This window comes from Papio anubis, chromosome X (assembly GCF_008728515.1).
Source record: "Papio anubis isolate 15944 chromosome X, Panubis1.0, whole genome shotgun sequence".
Lineage (NCBI taxonomy): Eukaryota > Metazoa > Chordata > Mammalia > Primates > Cercopithecidae > Papio > Papio anubis.
Genome location: NC_044996.1, coordinates 31804340 through 31820811, shown reverse-complemented (window position 1 = coordinate 31820811; position 16472 = coordinate 31804340). Strand labels below are relative to the sequence as shown.

The following is a 16472-nucleotide window of genomic DNA, read 5'->3' as shown; positions in this document are numbered from 1 at the left end:
CCTTCTTTCAGGTAGTTATACTTCTGTTTTGAATGAGAAGCAACCATTTTTGTACTTTTATTAGTCCTGCTCTCTTCCTTTCTTTATTCCATCTTTTCCTTTCCATGCCACCTTCACTTCTTGCCCACTGTTTCATCTACAAAGTAACAGTTGGGTCCAGTGGGGCTGGGAGCAGTTCAGTCAGCACTGACCCTGAAAGTATCATGTGGGATCCCTGTAAGTACAGGGCAAGAGACAAGGACAGCTAAGCCCCAGTCCCTGGTTGTGGTTGGAGATATGTCATATGCAGCTCCTAGTGATACATGACATGTGGGACGTGTGTTTTGATAGAGATAGAAACTGCAGGGTAGTCACACAGGAGCACAGGAAAGAAATTAAGGGACTTTTGATGGGTAAATATGAAATGTTCCCTTTTTTCCATCACTTCACTTGTGACCTATTGGATACCATTATCAATGGCAAGAGCTAAAAGAATGCAAGGAAAAATGCTGTTCAAATGAAACTTTAAGGTGGCTATTTAAAACCAATTGTAGATACAGTTGTTCTCAACCTGACTGCACATAGAATCCCCTGGGCAGTGTAAAAGAATAACAGTGCCTAAACTACACCACAGAATAATTAAATCCAAATCTCTGAGGGTGAATGTGGGCACTGGCTGCTTCTAAAATATCCCAGGTGATTGCAATGGACAGCTGTGTTTGAGAACCACTGCTATAGAAGGTTACTTGTAGAAGTGAGAAGACTTAAATACTTGGTCTTCTGGCAAGTTCCTTAGCTGCTTACCAATATTGTCCCGGTATAGCAGGCCTGAAAGAGTTGTTGTTGTTGTTGTTGTTTGAGACAGAGTCTTGCTCCGTCGCCCAGGCTGGAGTGCAGTGGGGCAATCTTGGCTCACTGAAAGCTCTACCTCCCGGGTTCGGAGTAGCTGGGACTACAGGCGCCCGCCACTACGCCTGGCTATTTTTTTTTTATATTTTTAGTAGAGGCGGGGTTTCACCGTGTTAGCCAGGATGGTCTTGATCTCGTGACCTCGCGATTCACCCGCCTTGGCCTCTCAAAGTGCTAGGATTACAGGCATGAGCCACCGTGCCCGGCATTTTTTTTTAAATTCGGTTTTGTTTTCTCTTTCCCCAGTTGGCCCCTAGCACTCAACTATGAGTTTAAACTTTTCTTTCTTTCTTTCTTTTTTCTTTTCTTTTTTTTTTTTTTTGAGACAGAGTCTCGCTGTATCACCCAGACTGGAGTGCAGTGGCGCGATCTCAGCTCACTGCAAACTGCGCCTACCGGGTTCACGCCGTTCTCTTGCCTCATCCTCCAGAGTAGCTGGGACTACAGGCGCGCCCGCCACCATGCCCCGCTAACTTTTTGTGTTTTTAGTAGAGACAGGGTTTCACTGTGTTCGCCAAGATGGTCTCGATCTCCTGACCTCGTGATCCGCCCACCTCGGCCTCTCAAAGTGCTGGGATTACAGGCGTGAGCCACCGTGCCTGGCTGAGTTTAAACTTTTCTTACAAAGCATGTGCCCATGATGTCAACCTTACTCTATATATCCAGATTCTTGTCAGTGCCTTCTCTTACTCTGGGTTCAGTTCTCTGCTTTGGTCAGGGGTAATGATATGGTTTGACTCTGTGTTCCCACCCAGATCTCACCTTGAATTGTACTCCCCTAATTCCCACGTGTTGTTGGAGGTACCTGGTGGGAGATAATTTGAATCATGGGGGCGGTTTCCCCCATGCTGTTTTCGTGGTAGTGAATAAGTCTCATGAGATCTGATGGTTTTATCCGGGGTTTCTGCTTTTGCATCTTCCTCATTTTTTTCTTGCTAACACCATCTAAAAAGTGCCTTTTGCCTCCCGCCATGATTCTAAGGTCCCCCCAAGCTATGGGGAAGTGTAAGTACAATTAAACGTCTTTTTCTTCCCAGTCTCGGGTATGTCTTTATCAGCAGCAAGAAAACGGACTAATCCAGGTAAGAAGCACCCTGTTTCAGTGCATGACATGGATTTGATTTAAATAAATCAAGGGAACTTTGGTCTTTATTGTAGTTGGAGGCTCTTAGGCCACTTACTATTATTGTCTCAATTTTAGCTTTTGCATGTCCTATTAATTCCAGCAATAAAACCAAATATGTGAAATAGAAAATTCCTCTGATTTAGCTTGAGTCTCAATTCATTTCCTTCTAACTCTCAATTCAGGTTACCCACTGACAAGTACATTTTGGACTGTATTGATTGGTCTCCTTTTAGATGCTGTTATTGAATGTATTCTTATAAGCCTTGTCTTTGGAAACAACAGAATCTATAGCATGCTCAGTTTCTTTGCTTGCTCACAGTAGTGAAATAGAAGATTTTCCTCTCTCTCTGATAAAGATTATGTAAACACTTTGAAGTTTACAATAAGCTTTGCAATCCATTTTTTGATCCTTATGGCAAAACTATACAATAGGCTTAGCCTGAGCTGTTAGTGTTCTTTTAAAGATGAGAAGACAATTCACTTGCCCCAGGTTTATGCAGTAAGGACTCAAAATCTATTTTCTGCATAGCACTATCAGATACCTTTTGTATTGTTTGCTTATTAGTTTCCTGTTTATTATCTGTCTTCTCTGCCAATAGAATGCCAGTTGATATGAACAGGGGCCTTACCTGTTTATGTTCACCTCTAGATTACTAGAGACTATATTAACATACTGAATATCATGAATGATTTTGTTGAATCTTGAAAGAAACCTCAATCTTCTTTTTTAAGTCTAACAGGAAAGATGAGTTTATTTTTAAGATACATAATGCTCTTAATTCTTTTTTTATTATTACACTTTAAGTTCTAGGGTACATGTGCACAACGTGCAGGTTTGATACATAGGTGTACATGTGCCATGTTGGTTTGCTGCACCCATCAACTCATCATTTACATTAGGTATTTCTCCTAATGCTATCCCTACCCCAGCCCCCCACCACCCGACAGGCCCCACTGTGTGATGTTCCCTGCCCTGTGTCCAAGTGATCTCATTGTTCAATTCCCACCTATGAGTGAGAACATGCTGTGTTTGGTTTTCTGTCCTTGTGATAGTTTGCTGAGAATGATGAAGAAGCCTCAAACTTCTTGTCCCAAGTCCTGTGTTCTATTGAATTACCTATGGCTATTCTTCTTTTGTCAGTCTTCAAAGAGATAGAAAAATATATGAATGGTTATGGAGCTAGTAGTTAGTGGAGCTAGAACCAGAACCCAGGTTGTTTAATTCTTGGTATATTTATGTTACTTTATTTTATTTTTGGACACTGGCAGACCCAAAATTATGGCATGACATGTTTTAGAAAGATCCTCAAAGGGTGATATGCATACTCTTAAAGAAACGGACAGAACCAAACTGCAAGGCTGTGGAGTAGGACAAGTTTGTCTTCTTTTCCTGCATACCCTCTTTACTCTTTACTGAGCAGATACTCAGTGGTTTTGGGTTATTAGTGTCCCTACCATGGGGCCCCACCCTAGCCTTCTTCCCAGTGTTCAGGGTCTTTCCAGATCCCTTCTCTCCTATCAATATTTTTCTCTTTGAACCACTCTTAGTGCAAATGTCAGCTGTTGGCTGAATGGCTACTTTACCTCTTTGAGTCTCAATTTTCTTACCAAAAAACAATGATAATAATTTGTCCTTCTTACATATGTCATTTGTATGGTATGAACATAGAAAGGAACAACATATAAGTTATAGTCAGTTTACAAACGTGGTGGTATTAGTTTTTTTCTAGGAAACTGCCTAGTATAGCAAACAAATCCCTCTAGGGCCCTAAGGCTTTTAATAATGGCTGGAATTACTTTTTCTGTGTCTTCCAGTTATATTTTAACAAAGACAGTTAATACCTTTAAACTAAAAGAGTAATCCCTGTGGTGGGAATTTAAAGATTCTTGGTAGATCTGTGAGGGACAGATTTTTATTTGGGAGTGCAAGGAAAGGGTTTTTAGGATGTAGTTGTTCATTCTCTTTTCTTGTAACATGGTTCACCTTAACTCTTTGTTCATTCAATGTAGCTGCTACCTGTGAATTGATCAGGTCTGCCAGTACCTTGTGATGACCAGTTTGACTTGAAATGATTTTAACTCATACAAGCTAGGGTCTGTTTGGCTCACTTCCAGAAAGTTTTGCACTATAGTCTCATGTAAGAGCCCACTACACAACAGATCTCTACTGCGCAGGTGCAGTTGAATTTGTATACAGTGTTTCTTTGCCTGCTCGTGTTCTGTGACAAGGGGACCAATGCCAGTGAGGTGAAAGGTGAGGGTTAGACAGTGCATAGAAGACCACATTTGAAAAGTCTGAGGGCAAACAGGATGGTGTCCTATTCATATGAAATCTTACCCTAATGTGTACTCACTGGGGTCCCTTTGTCAAAATCTGTCAGCAAGTTCTGTTTTTTAGAGTTGTGAGACCCAGAGGTTGGTGTCTTCCCAGGCATTTTCCTGTCAGAACTGTCATTTCTGAAAATTATAGAGTGTGGATTGAAACTAAGATTATAGGTTTAAGCAGCCCTCATGTCTCTCTGACTAGGAACAATCTAAGCAATGCCAAGAAGCTAAATTTGGTCTTGGTCATTATAAAAATTGAAAGTAATGCTTTACGATTAAGAGTTTGAAAACAGCCTTTAATTTAGATTCCATAAAACATTGATGGGGCCGGAGGGTGTGATGCTGAGGGCTCAGAGGGCCTGTATTAAAGATGAGTAGAGGCTTTTAAAGCTTTGTTACTAGTTCAAATATGGTTCAAGGGCCATGTCAGTTTGAAAGCATTGAGATTGGTTGATTATTCCAGGTCCTGTGAAATGCAGTATTCAACATCTTTGTAGCAATAATTATCAGAATTACTGCTTAGAAAGGCAAAGTAAAGCTTAGGATTCCAAATAGGTAAGGTGAACTCTAAATAAATGGAACTAAGAAGTAAGTAAAAGAGACTGACTTTAAGAAATAGGGGTATTCCAAAAGGACCATGGAATTTTTAAAAAAGTAAAGAAAACTTGTCTTAGTTTGGTATGTAAAGAAGGAAAGAATTGTCAACATAGAGAGCAGACAAGACCAAACTTGGAAACTAAAATAAAAATTGGGTGATGTCTTACAAGTTCCCACTCAAAAGTTTTCAGCCTAACAAAAAATAGAAGAAATCCTGGAACTAACAAACTTTTCCTAACTTGGAAGAGCCAGGGCTAGAAAGGAAGGTAGCAGGATACTATGATGTAGAAACCATTACATTGAAGGGGGCTGGTCTGAGTCTGGCCAGAAAGTAAATAGAGGAAATGAAGACAAAGTTCCTATGCCAGCATTGCTTGTGGTTCTGGCTTCCTTTCCATTACCTTTATGCTCTAGATTACTGAGCTAGAAACTAGCTTACACTATGTGCATTTGGAGGTGTGAATGTGATATTTATGGTTTGTGTGTGTGTGTGTGTGTGTGTGTGTGTACGTGGGTATATGTTGGGATGGGGGAAGAAGAAGAAGGAGGTATCCAAAATCTCACTACCTTGAGATAGCCACTTTTAGGATGACCATCCTTTTGTGTGGTTTATTTTGCGTATACATATATACATAGGTAACTTTTCATAAATGGCATCAGTGTCGAATGCTTGCTGTATTGTTAAGGACAATTTTGGGGGAAGTTGTCCTCCCCTCTTCTTTTCTTTCTTCTAATTTATACTTCCCCAAGGTAACCAGAGTTAACAGTCTGGTGCATATCCTTCTATACATTTTTCTAAAGTCCCTTCATCTGATTCAAACACACACACACACACACACACACACACACACACACACACACAGCTTTTGTTTGGACATTATTTAAAAATGCGATTATTGTATGATACACTTTTTTTCTGTATCTTTTAATCAGTACCTAGTGGAATTTGCATACGTTCCACTGTTGTTCTCTTAGTGGTAGCATAATAGCTCATGATATGAATGTATCACAGTGTATTCAATCATTTCCATATTAATGGGTATTTACTGGATTTCTAGCTTGTCTCTATCACCATAGATACTGCAGTAGTTCTTTTTATTTTTCAGTTTAAACCATATTAAATTGCTGTTTTGTATGTCAAAAATAGTCAACTGTGAACAAAAAAATGATACTAGCATGTAAAAAATAAATCAGCAGCAGTATGATCAGTTTTGAGAATGCAGAAATAAAATCAGAAATTTTTGATGCAACCCAAAACTCTCCTAGAATGCAGAGGAAAAGAACAAGGAGATAAAAATAACAAGAAAATCAATAATTAATATAATGGCCAGTGAATGTAGAACCAACATATTGAAAGGAATTAGCTAGCTTGCTTTAGGTAGACAGCAAGGGAAGGGTACCAGGAGAGCCCCCAGCCCATAGGTCAGTGCCTTATCCCCACATAACACAAAAAGCAACCTGGCAACATAATTCAAGCTGCAGGCACCAATAAGGTAACTAGCACAGGGTGTTGTGCCTGAAGACATGCCCATGGCTGCACAGATAGAAAAACCTCCTGCCCGTTTGGATAAAAACTGACACAGAACCTCCAACTCACTCAGATAAGGGAACAAGGCCTGGCATCCAAATGCCTTTGTCCTTTGTATAGTCAGCGTGTTCCCAGGAAAAGTTTCTTCTCCTTTTGTGGGCATGGGCACGGTGGGCTCTGGTGGGTTTGGGTGGGCACTCTACTTTCCTTTATTAGAACTATAAGTCCGGGCCAGGTGCGGTGGCTCACGCCTGTAATCCCAGCACTTTGGGAGGCTGAGGCGGGCAGATCACGAGGTCAGGAGTTCGAGACCAGCCTGGCCAATATGGTGAAATCCCGTCTCTACTAAAAAATATACAAAAATTAGCTGGGTGTGGTGGCGCGTGCCTGTAGTCCCAGCTGCTCAGGAGGCTGAGGCAGGAGAATCTCTTGAACCCAGGAGGTGGAGGTTGCACTGAGCGGAGATGGTGCCACTGCACTCCAGCCTGGGCAATAGAGTGAGACACCGTCTCAAAACAACCAACCAACCAAAAAAAAAAAAAAAAACAACTCAGTAAGTCCGACTTCTATGAATCATCACCTCAGCTCCAGATTGGTCCCAGGCCAAGGTCGCCCCCACCCCCGGCCCCCCGCCAAACTTCATGTCAGCTTCTGATAGGCCCTGGGGCAAGCTAAGTAGTATCTGTGAATCATCATTTCAGCTCCTGATTGGTCCCGGGCCAAAGTCCCGGGCCAGGCTGAGTCACGGGTTAGCCAAGACAGCCCACAGACTACGCACATTTCTTCCCTTTTCTGGTCCATAAAAACCCCAGAACGGGCCCCACAGTGAGTATACCTGTTCGGGACACCCCTCTCTGCTGACAGAGAGCTTTCTTCTTTCACTTATTAAGTTTTCACTCTAAGCTCAGTTTTGTGTCCGTGCTCCTTAATCATCTTGGAGGTAGGACAAAGAGGCGTTATCTCAGACAGCAACAGACTGTTTCAGTATGGCTTATCTAATATCTGAAAGACAAGAATAAATGAATAGAAGCAATAATAGAAGAAAACATCTATAAAATTAAGAAACAGCTGAATCTCCAGATCAAAAGGTACCAAACTAGTAAGATATAACTGATATCTACATAATCCTGATGAATGTTCTGAATTTCAAGGATAAAGAAAAAACTTCTGTAAGTATCTAGTCAAAGAAAGAGACAACAAAAACCGAAAACTGGGTACCTCTAAAGAAAAAAAAAAAAAAAGGGATATCCCTAGAATTTTCCATAGTATTAAATGTCAGAAGACAAATAGTGGAACATTTACATTTTTGATGGGAAAATGTTTTGACCAAGAAGTTCTCTGACAATGCAACATAAAGATATTTTCAGAAATGCAAGAGCTCAGAGAATGTACCCTTTATAGAACCCTTGGGAAATGACGTGGGGAGATGCAAAATAAATTCTCAAAGCATCTTGCAAACAATAAAAAACAATAAAAAGACCTTAAGAATATAGACTATGTTATAAAAAGAATGATGTGTTCATTGAATCTATTGAATATAGAATTAGTCTAATAGTATAGATAAGGTTACAAAACAGAATGGATATATTAATTCTTGAAAGGGTAGACAACATAATTTTAAATATACAAAAACCAGACTAAAATCTCACACTATGCCACCATTACCTGGGAGATAGAGGGGTGGGGTAGGAAAGTAGAGGAGGTATGAGAGAGAGAGTTTCAAGGAGAAATATAAATTCATTTATTTTAAATTTAGGGGTAACCTCTTATAGAATTAAAACTAGAAAGTATACTTTACCAATGACTCCAGCAGAAAAATAAAACCACATAAAATTAAGAAGAAAGCATAATGCAAATACAACAATTGAAGAAAGACCAATAAATGCCAGTAAATGGGCGTGGGTTAAACATTCCTATTATAAGACAAAGATTCTCAGTTTGAATTAGAAAACAAGGTTCAACTGTAGTTTCTTTGGTTTATAAAAGACATATCTAAAAGTGACTCTTAAAGGTGAAAGGCAGAAAAACTATATATATACAAACTGTATATGTATATATACATGTATGAATATACTGTATTTACTTAGTTTATATATATATATGTAGAGAGAGATGGAGAGATAGGTACATAGATCTGAATATATCAGCAATTTGAAACAGAAAAAAAGCATATTATAGACAAAGTGGAATCCAAGGCAACCACATTAATAAGATAAGGCTTTTCATTTATTACTGATTAACTATGACTATCCAATCGGGTAGTCACTAGCTACATATGACTATTTGAAATTATTTTATTTTATTTTTTTAATTTCAACGACTTTTGAGGTATAAGTGGTTTTTGGTTACACAGATGAATTGTACAGTGGTGAAGAATGGGATTTTAATGTACCCATCACTTTAGTTCTGTACATTGTACCCAATAAGTAGTTTTTTGTCCTTCCTCCACCTCCTTCTTCCCCTTCTGAGTCTCCAATGTGCATTAATACCAGTCTGTATGCCTTTGCATATCTGTAGCTTAGGTCCCACTTAAAAGTAAGAACATGTGGTATTTGGTTTTCAATTCCTGAGTTACTTCACTTAGAATGATGGCCTCCAGTTCCATCCAAGTTGCTGTAAAAGACATTATTTCATTCTTTATCATGAGTGAGTAGTATTCCATGGTATATGTGTACGTGTGTGTGTGTCTATATATATATATATAATATATAGATAGATAGATAGATGCACCACATTTTCTTTATCCACTAATTGGTTGATGGGCACTGAGGTTGACTGCATATCTTTGTAATTGTGAATTGTGCTGTAATAAATAAACATGCACAAGAGTTTTTTTGATATAATGACTTCTTTTCCTTTCGGAAAAGATTGAATGGAAGATCTACTTTTAATTCTTTGAGAAATCTCCATACTGTTTTCCGTAGAGGTTGTACAAATATACATTCCCACTAGCAGTGTATAAGCATTCCCTTTTCATTATGTCCATGACAACATCCATTGCTCTTTGACCTTTTAATTAATGGCCATTCTGGCTGGAGTAAGGTGGTATCTTATTGTGGTTTTAATTTGCATTTCCCTGATTATTAGAGGTGTTGAATGATTTTTATGTGTTTCTTGGCCCTTTGTATATCTTCTTTTGAAAAACTGTCTATTCATGTTATTTGCCCACTTTTTGATGGGATAATTTGTGGGTTTTTTGCTGATTTGCTTGAGTTCCTTGTAGATTCTGGACATTAATTCTTTGTCAGATGTATAATTTCCAAATATTTTCTCCCATGCTGTGAGTTGCAGGTTTACTTTGATGATTATTTTTTTTGCTGTGTGGAAGCTTTTTAATTTAATTAGGTTCCATTTATTTATTTCTGTCTTTGTTGCATTTGCTTTTGGGGTCTTAATCATAAATTCTTTGCCTATGCCAATGGCCAGAAGGGTTTTTTTTTTTTTCTAAGTTTTCCTCTAGAATATTTCTGATTTCGGGCCTTAGATTTAAGTCTTTAATCCATCTGCAGTAAATTTTTGTATAAGGTGAGATAGGGATCCAGTTTTATTCTTCTACATGTGGCTATTCAATTTTCCTAGCATCATTTATTGAATATGGTGTCCTTTTCCCAGTTTATGTTTTTGTGTGCTTTATCAAAGATCAGTTGATTGTAAATGTACGAATGTATTCCTGGCCTCTCTGTTATGTTCCATTGGTTCGTGTATCTCCTTTTGTACCAGTACCATGCTGTTTTGGTTACTATAGCCTTGTAGTATTATATGATTTGAAGTTGAGGAAAATAATGCCTCCAGATTTGTTCATTTTCATTACGATTGCTTTGGATATTTGGGGTCTTTTTTAGTTCCATTATGAATCTTAGGACTGTTTTTTCTAGTTCTGTGAAAAATGAAGTTGGTATTTTGATAGGAATTGCATTGAATCTGTAGATTGCTTTGACAATATGGTCATTTTTACAATATCGATTCTTCCAATCCATGAGCATGGTATCTATTTCCATTTGTTTGTGTCATCTATGATTTCTTTCTGCAGTGTTTTTTAGTTCTCCGTGTAGAGATCTTTTACCTCCTTGCTTAAATATATTCCTAGTTATTATATTTTTTGTAGCTACTGTAAATGGGATTGAGTTCTTGATTTGATTCTCAGTTTGGTCACTGTTGTTGTATAGCAGTGCTACTGATTTGTGCACATTGATTTTGTACTATACTGAATTGAGACTTTACTTGTTTCACTTATCATACCTAGGAGTCTTTTGGGGGAGCCTTTAGGGTTTTCTAGGTATATGATCATATCATGGGCAAACAGCAATAGTTTGGCTTCCTGTTTTCCTATTTGAATGCCCTTTATTTCTTTCTCTTGCCTGATTGCTCTATGACTTCCAGTACTATGTTGAATAGAAGTGGTGAAAGTGGACGTCCTTGTCTCGTTCTAGTTCTTAGTGAGAATTTTCAACTTTCCCCCATTCAGTATGATGTTGACTGTGGGTATGTCATATATGGCTGCTATTATTTTGATGTATGTTCCTTCTATGCTTGTTTGTTAAGGGTTGTTAAACATAAAGAGATGGTGGATTTTGTTGAATTCTTTTTTTCTGTGCCTATTGAGATGATCATATGGTTTTTGTTTTTAATTCTGTTTATGTGGTGAATCACATTTATTGACTTGAGTATGTTGATCCATCACTTCATCTCTGGGATGAAACACACTTGATCATCGTGAGTTATCTTTTGGATGTGCTGTTGGATTTGGGTTGCTAGTATTTCGTTGAGGATTTTTTTGCATCTACATTTTTCACAGATATTGGCCTGTAGTTTTGCTGTTGTTGTTGTGTCCTTTCTTGGTTTTGGTATCAGTGTGATACTGGCTTCATAGAATGAGTTAGGGAGGATTCCCTCCTTCTAAGTCTTTTGAAATAGTTTCAGTAGGATTGGCATCAATTCTTCTTTGAATGTCTGATAGAATTCAGCTATGAATCCTTGTGGTCCACCTCGGCTTTTGTTGTTGTTGCTGTTGTGGGCAGTGGTTTCCTTTCTTTAAATTACTGATTAAATTTTACTGCTTGCTATTGATCTGTTCAGGATTTCTATTTCTTCTTGATCAAAGCTAGGGGGATTGTATGTTTCCAGGAGTTTATTCATTTCTTCTAGATTTTCTGGTTTATGTGCATAGAGGTTTTCATAATAGTCTTGAATGATCCTTTGTATTTCTGTGGAGTCAGTTGTAAAGTTTACCATTTCATTTCTTTTTTTGCCAATTTTAAATAGTTTTATTTAAGACTTTGCATTTTTCCACATACAATAGTGTTTATAAAGTGCAATGTTATATCCTTCCCCTGTGCATACGTTCCATATTCAAGTATTGAGAATGCCCAGTAACTTACTATAGCAGCTGAACTTTTTAAAACTGCCACAGAATTTGCTACAAATTTAGATCCTTCAATATTTTAAATGTGTGGAACAATGCTACATCTATACTTGTGTTGACTTAATCAACCTCTTCAATGGTGAGCCCTGATGAAGCACCACCAGGGGGAGGAGCTCCACCACCAGGAAATCCCCCAGGCATTCCTCCTGGCTTGCCTCCTGCCCTCGGGTACAGCTTGGTAATGATGGGGTTGCAGACTTTCTCCAGCTGTTTCTGCTGATGTTCAAATTCTTCCTTCTCAGCAGTCTGATTCTTATTGAGCCAGTTGATAATTTCATTATACTCGTGCAGAATCTTCTGTTTGTCTTCATCGTTAATCTTGCCTTGAATTTTCTCATCTTTGAGAGTTGCTTTCATGTTGAATTCACAGGAGTCAAGTGAATTTTTGGATGACACTTCGTCCCTCTGCTTCTTGTCTTCAACTTTGTACTTCTCAGCTTCCTGGACCATATGTTCAATGTCTTCCTTGCTCAAATGGCCCTTGTCGTTAGTGATAGTAATCTTACTCTTTTTTCTTGTACTCTTGTCCACAGCAGAGACATTGAAGATGCCATTGGCATCAGTGTCAAAAGTGACTTCAATCTGAGAAACACCTCAGGGTGCAGGAGGTATGCCTGTGAGTTCAAACTTGTCAAGCAGGTTGTCATCCTTGGTCATGGTATGCTCACCTTCATAAACCTGAATAAGCACACCAGGCTGGTTGTCAGAATAGGTAGTGAAGGTCTGTGTCTGCTTGGTAGGAATGGTAGTAGTATGTTTGATGAGGTCGGTCATGACTCCACCAGCAGTTTCAATACCAAGGGAAAGAGGAGTGACATCCAAGAGCAGCAAATCTTGAACATTTTCAGACTTGTCTCCAGACAGGATGGCTGCCTGGACAGCTGCACCATAAGCAACAGCTTCATCAGGGTTGATGCTCTTATTCAGTTATTTTTCATGGGAGAAGTCTTGGAGAAGATTCTGAATCTTGGGGATATGAGTAGAAATACCAACCAGGACAATATTGTGAATCTGTGACTTGTCTAGTTTGGCATCTCGAAGGGCTTTCTCTGCCAGGTCCAGGGTTCTATGGAACAGGTCAGCATTCAATTCTTCAAATCAGGCATGGGTACTGGAGGTATAGAAGTCGATTCCTTCAGAGAGAAAATTGATCTCAATACTGGCATGGGTGCTGGAAGAGAGAGTACTCTTAGCACGTTCACAAGCAGTACAGAGGCGTCTTACAGCTCTCTTGTTCTCACTGATGTCCTTCTTGTGCTTGTGCTTTAACTCAGCAATAAAACGGTTGACCATTCGGTTGTCAAAATCTTCTTCACCCAAGTGGGTGTCTCTGGCTGTAGATTTGGCCTCAAAGATTCCATCCTCAGTATTGAGGATTGACACATCAAAAGTGCCGCCTCCCAGGTCAAAGATCAGCATGTTTCTTTCTGCTCTAACCTTTTTGTCTAAGCTGTAAGCAATAGCATCAGCAGTTGGTTCATTAATAATTCTAAGTACATTGAGACCAGCAATAGTTCCAGCATCTTTGTTAGCCTGATGCTGAGTCATTAAATTAAGCTGGCACTGTGACCACAGCATTAGTAATAGTCTTCCCAAGGTAGGCTTCTGCAATTTCCTTCATCTTTGTCAGAACCATAGAGGACACCTCCTCTTGGGTAGAAGCTTTTGGTCTCTCCCTTGTATTCTACTTGGACCTTAGGCCTGCCAGCATCATTCACCACCATGAAGGGCCAATGCTTCATATCAGATTGGACAACAGCATCATCAAATCTGAATCCAAATAGATGTTTGGCATCAAAAATCGTGTTGGTGGGGTTCATTGCAACTTGATTCTTTGAGGCATCACCGATCAATCGTTCAGTGTCCGCAAAGGTGACATAGCTTCGAATGGTTCGGTTTCCCTGATCATTGGCAATTATCTCTATTTTTCCCTGCTGGAAAACACCCACACAAGAGTATGTGGGGCCAAGAGCCATACCAACTGCAGGTCCCTTTGACATGGTTGCTGGCATGCAGGCCTGGCTGCAACAACAAAGAAAGCCACAGGAACCCTGAGAGCTGCAGGCAAGCTCAATGAACTACAGTTTCATTTCAAATTGAACTTATTTGAATCTTCTCTCTTCTTTTCTGGGTTTATCTAGTTACTGGGCTATACATTTTCTTTGTTTTTTCTGAGAACCAACTTTATGTTTTATTCATTTTTTTGCTTTCAATTTCATTTAGTTCTGCTTTAATATTTGTTATTTTTTTCTTTTGCTAACTTTGGGTTTGATTTGTTCTTGTTTCTCTAGTTCCTTGAGGTGTAACAGTAAGTTGTCTATAATAGACTTGTTAACTTTCTGTCTTTTTGATGTAGGCATTTAGCGCTGTAAATACTCCTCTAGCAGTGCTTTTGCTGTATTCCTGAAGTTTTGATAACTTGTCACTGTTATTCATTTTGAAAAAATTCTTAACTTTCAATTTGATTTCATTATTAACCTACAAATTATTCACAAGCATATTGTTTAATGTCCATTTATTTGTAGTCTTGAGGGTGTCTTTTGGCATTGATTTCTAGTTTTATTCTACTGTGATCTGAGAAGATACTATATATGATTTTAATTTTTTAAAATTTTATTAAGATTTGTTTTGTGGGTGAGGTGGCTAGCAAGATGGCCACATAGGAACAGCTCTGGTCTGCAGCTCCCAATGAGATCAAATGCAGAAAGTGGGTGATTTCTGCATTTCCAGCTGAGGTACCCAGCTTATCTCATTGGGACTGGTTAGACAGTGGGTGCAGCCCACAGAGGGGAAGTCAAAGCAGGGTGTGGAAGTGCAAGGGGTTGTGGAATTCCCTTCCCTAGCCAAGGGAAGCTGTGAGGGACTGTGCCATGAGGAATGGTGCATTCCAGCCCAGATACTATGCTTTTCCCATGGTCTTCACAACCTGCAGAACAGGAGAGTCCCTTGGGTGCCTACACCACCAGGGCCCTGTGTTTCAGGCACAAGGTGGTGGCGATCTGGGCAGACACCGAGCTAGCTGCAGGAGTTTTTTTTTACCCCAGTGGCACCTGGAATGCCAGCGAGACAGAACCGTTCACTCCCCTGAAAAGGGGGCTGAAACAAGAGAGTCAAGTGGTCTAGCTCAGCGGATCCCATTCCCATGGAGCCTAGCAAGCTAAGATCCACTGACTTGAAATGCTTGCTGCCAGCACAGCAGTCTGAAGTCGGCCGGGGATGCTCAAGCTTGGTGGGGGGAGGGGCATTTGCCATTACTGAGGCTTCAGTAGGCAGCTTTCCCCTCACAGAGTAAACAAAGCCACTGGGAAGTTTGAACTGGGCAGGGCCCAGTGCAGCTTGGCAAAGCTGCTGTAGCCAGACTGCCTCTCTAGATTTCTCCTCTCTCGGCAGAGCATCTCTGAAAGAAAGGCAACAGCCCCAGTCAGGGGCTTATAGATAAAACTCCCATCTCCCTGGGACAGAGCACCTGGGGGAAGGGGCAGTTCTTGTGGGCACAGGTTAAGCAGACTTAAACGTTCTTGCCTGCTGGCTCTGAAGAGAGTAGCAAATCTCCCAGCACAGAGCTCGAGCTCTGCTAAGGGATAGTGCCTCCTCAAGTGGGTCCCTGACCCCCATGCCTCCTGACTGGGAGACACCTCCCAGCAGGGGTCAACAGACAACTCATACAGGAAAGCTCTGGCTGGCATCTGGCGGGTGCCCCTCTGGGATGAAACTTCCAGAGGAAGGAACAGGCAGCAATCTTTGCTTGCAGCCTCCGCTGGTGATACCCAGGTAAACATGGTCTGGAGTGGACCTCCAGCAAAATCCAGCAGAACTACAGCAGAGGGGCCTGACTGTTAGAAGGGAAACTAACAAACAGAAAGGGATAGTATCAACGTCAACAAAAAGGACGTCCACACCAAAACCCCATCTGAAGGTCACCAACATCAAAGACCAAAGGTAGATATAAGCCATTTTAACTGGAGTGGGATGATATCTCATTGTAATTTTGATTTGCTTTTCTTCAACGACCAGTGGTGTTGAGCACCTTTTCATATGTCTATTTGCTATTTGTATGTTCTTTTGAGAAATGTCTATTCATTTCTTTTGCCTATTTTTTAGTCATATTATTAGCTTTTTTCTATAGTGTTGATTCAGCTCATCATGTATTCTGTTTATTAATCCCTTGACAAGTGGGTAGTTTGAAAATATTTTCTCCCATTCTGTGGGATGTTTCTTTACTTTATTAATAGTTTTCTTAGCTGTGCAGAAGCTTTTTAATTTTATGTGATCTCATTTGTTCATTTTTGCTTTGCTTGCCTGTACTAGTAGGACATTACTCAAGAAATTTTTGCCCACATCAATGTCCTGGAGATTTTCCCTAAGGTTTTGTTCTAGCAGTTTCATAGTTGTGGGCTTTGGATTTAAGACTTTAATCCATTTTGATTTTTTTTTTTTTGTATATGGTGAGAGATACGTATCTAGTTTCATTCTTCTCCATATGAATATCCAGTTCCCCAGCACCATTTATTGAAGGGACTGTCTTTTCCCCAATGTATGTTCTCAACATCTTTTTTTTTCTTTTTTTTTCTTTTTTCTTTTTTATT

General features: G+C 39.7%; 1 pseudogene across 1 annotated transcript; it reads right to left on the bottom strand.

Annotated features, from left to right (window-relative positions):
• Nucleotides 1-11946: 11946 nt before the first annotated feature.
• Nucleotides 11947-14037, bottom strand: LOC101016199 (annotated as a pseudogene). The gene has a single exon (XR_642146.3). The product of XR_642146.3 is annotated as a heat shock cognate 71 kDa protein-like (transcript).
• Nucleotides 14038-16472: the final 2435 nt, after the last annotated feature.